Source organism: Bison bison, unplaced genomic scaffold (genome assembly GCF_000754665.1).
Source record: "Bison bison bison isolate TAMUID 2011002044 unplaced genomic scaffold, Bison_UMD1.0 scf7180017864529, whole genome shotgun sequence".
Lineage (NCBI taxonomy): Eukaryota > Metazoa > Chordata > Mammalia > Artiodactyla > Bovidae > Bison > Bison bison.
This window is the reverse complement of record NW_011495079.1, coordinates 348,964-352,448: the sequence shown is the minus strand read 5'-3', so window position 1 is coordinate 352,448 and position 3,485 is coordinate 348,964. Positions and strand designations below refer to the sequence as shown.

The window sequence follows — 3,485 nt, the reverse complement described above, 5'->3', positions numbered from 1 at the left end:
GACAGACCCAGGTCGATAGCTCAGCTTCAGCCCCTCTTTGCTGTGCAACCTGTGGCAAAACACTTAACCTCTCTGAGCCTCAATGTTGTCTCTTGAAGAACAGGAGATAATACTACTGAGGTCTCCTAAGATTAAAAGGAGCTGGGCTCTATAACAGCTAACACCAGCCACCATTTAATGAGCCTCTCTGACATCCCAGATACGGTGATTCTTGCTTTACATCATTGTATCTAATTCTTATAACAATGCTACAAGACAGGTATTACTATCTCCATTTTGCAAATGAGAACAGATGCTATTTAACTACCCCAAAGTCAGAGGTAAGCAGAATTTAAGTCATCTGATTTCAAAGCCTGAATCTTTTCTAGTGCCCTGTGACTGTCCATGTGCTATGCAAAAACACCAGGGACAGTGCTGCACATGGTTGGCCCTCGAAGGACAAAAGGTTTCAAGAGGAGGTGAGATGGCCGCCACCTGCCGTGGTGCCTGCCAGCATCAACCTGCCAGGGTGGGCATCACTTCCCCTTCACAGGGTCGTGAAGATGCCTGTTTTCCACGAAGACAAAAAGAAATGCTATGGTTTTGTTTAGGAACTGGGCTGATTTCTGCTTAATGTTAGAAAATGCCATGGAACACATGGCCCCTGGCCTTTTAAGAAAAGGTTAAATCATTCAGGAACCTGTGAAGAAAGCAAGCAGAAATGGAAGGATGCTAATTAACATCATAAAAACATATGAATAAGTAAACTCACAAGTAAAGGTAAGTAAACAGTCAAAGCCAAGGACAGACAAACCACATGCCTGCCACTGCCACAGAAAACCTCTTCTCTTTTTATTTACAACAATTATAGCTCGGGACAGAAGGGCCAATACATCCTACAGTTTTTTTCCCCAGGGTTAGTCACAGAGAAGGTTTCCTACAGTAGAAGTAAGGCTACCACTTGAACTTCAAACCTGGAGACCTATGTACAAGCCAGAGGCCTCGATCTCCACAGACTCCAGGTGAGAAATTGTTTTTTATTTAAACAGTAGTGTGTTTTTAAAGCTTGGTACAAATAGCATCAGTAGTAGACAACAAATATTCACTTTGTTGTTTTTAAATAGCTATCAGCTAACGAATATATACCCACATGGGTCACATTTCAAGGAATAACACCTTGCAGCTACAATCGGAGGTCACAACAGGAGTGTGCCTGTTCCACTGTGAACTAGCTCTGCAAGCCTCTCACACAAAGACACACATCACCCTGCCATGGACACGTGACATGTGGTTTGTAAACAGTTACTGATTTTTCAAAGACATTCCGAATGCTGGAGTTTCTTTTTTAAATAACTGAAGATGATACACAGAAAAAGTAATAATTCATTGCCAAAGTTCCTGCCAAACAGACATTAATACAGCCCCACTTTAATTCATCACAGGGTGCTGGATCTTGTCTGTCTCTGGGTTTTGTTTGTTTGTTTAATTTAAAATGCTTGTTACATCTGGGGTTGTAAATTTCTAAATATCCGTAAGGGCAAAATAATTAGATTCAAAGAGAAGTCAGAAGGGTAAAAATCTATTAGTCAAGCGCAGAGTGAGTTACCAAAAGTTCAAAATCTCCAACTCGGATTAGTTTTGAAGTTTTCTTTTCAGTTCTCTTCAACAAAAAAGAACAACCCAAGTTACCTAGTACAATATACAGACTGTTGCCATGGATAGATGGCTAGGAAGACACAGCTGAGAGAGGAGGGGACCTTGAATGTGGTTTTTAAAGAATGATACACAGATTTTTCAAGCCTAGGTTTTTTTTTTCCCATAATACTTTCCTTCCTTTCATTCCTAAACAGACTAGACACACAGGCAAATTTCCTGAGTCTTAAAAAGGCATTCAATAATTCTACTGCTACAAAAATGAGCTTTAGAGTTAATATGATAAAGGTATTCATTTTATGCATTTTATATACCTTAAAATATCCTTTCTAAATACCTCATTTTAATGTTATATCATATCTGTTTCAGGCTAAATGTATACATGGAAATACTTCATTTTATGCATGTATTCAACTCTGAATTATACATGAAGGATAGCAGAAATATAAAAGTAAGGATAATACAACAAGATATTTATATGTGGGCTGAATTTACTAAACATTTTCTTCTTATTCCTAATCTATTGATTGATTTCACTTCATGATTGCTTTATAGATAATTTCAAAATCATTTTCATTATCTAAACCCAAATCAACTGCAGTAACAAATAGCTGGTCCAAAAATACACAAGGGGCAGGGGGCTCCCCAGGAGTAAAGGTGTCAGGTGCATGATCTGTGAGCGAATAATTGTAAATGGAGCTCCACACACATGCCCATGTAGAGAGACATTACAGGGTCTGTTTAGGAAACTACCACATCTAGGTGAGCTGCTTCAGGACTTGTTTTGCTTTCAGGCTCTTGCCTTGTGCTTTCAATAATGCAAGATGCCAGGTAAATGACTTCGGGATAAGTAAAATATCCAAGATGATGAAATGTAAGCCTACATCTGACCAGCAGCAATAAATCTCAAAGCTGGGATGGGGCAGGCCCACTGTGAACATGTATAAGTGACAACTGGAAATGAGAAAAGGAAAAAAATAAAACCAAAGTTGAAACTGAATGTCAAAGGTATTTCTGAGTCTGGGACCATATCGTGCAGGGGCAAACAGCCTTCGCAGCAGCTGCTGAGGGGCCCCTGCAAGCAACACTGCCTTATCACTTTACCTAGGTGTACTCAGCATACTCTGCTTAAGAAGGCCAAGGAAACCCTGGAGAAATAATTCTCTGAAGACATTGACACCAGGGCTTCCCAGGTGGCACTAGTGGTAAAGAACCCGCCTGCCAATGCAGGAGACATAAAAGACTCGGGTTCCATCCCTGGGTTAGGAAGATCCCCTGGAGGAGGGCACAGCAACCCCCTTCAGTAATCTCACCTGGAGAATCCCATGGACAGAGGAGCCTGGCAGACTAGAGTCCATACAGTCACAAAGAGTCGGACACGACTGAAGTGACTTGGCACGCATGCACAAATAACTGTAAAATTCATATACATGGAGCTCCTCATTTCTTGGATTATTTCATATAACTGAGAACACACATTTCTGAGTTTAGAGACAAGACTGCTTAGATAAAGATACAAATTTAGGATTTTAACAATTACAGCTTCTCACAATCCCCACAGATGCCTCCCTAGTGTATACACTGAGAATGACATAGTGTTGACATTGAGGATGACCATCAAATAGCCTAAAGGGCTCCAAAGAGATTCTAACACACGCCTGAGATCTTGGCCAAAACCCAAGTTCATTACAGCTCTAGACTTGCCTAGTTTATCAAAAGTTGACTTCCATTTGAATTTTTTTTTTAGGATTTTTCTTTATGTGTACCATTTTTAAGGTCTTTTTTGAATTTGTTACAGTATTGTTTCTATTTTATGTTTTGGTTTTTGGCCATGAGGCATGTGAGATCCTAGT

At 40.0% G+C, this 3,485-nt stretch overlaps 1 protein-coding gene across 1 annotated transcript in view; it reads right to left on the bottom strand.

Annotated features, from left to right (window-relative positions):
• The window catches only part of MTM1 (myotubularin 1), a 71,787-nt gene that overhangs the window by 17,162 nt on the left and 51,140 nt on the right, over positions 1-3,485 (bottom strand). The gene's annotated exons all lie outside the window — the stretch shown is intronic.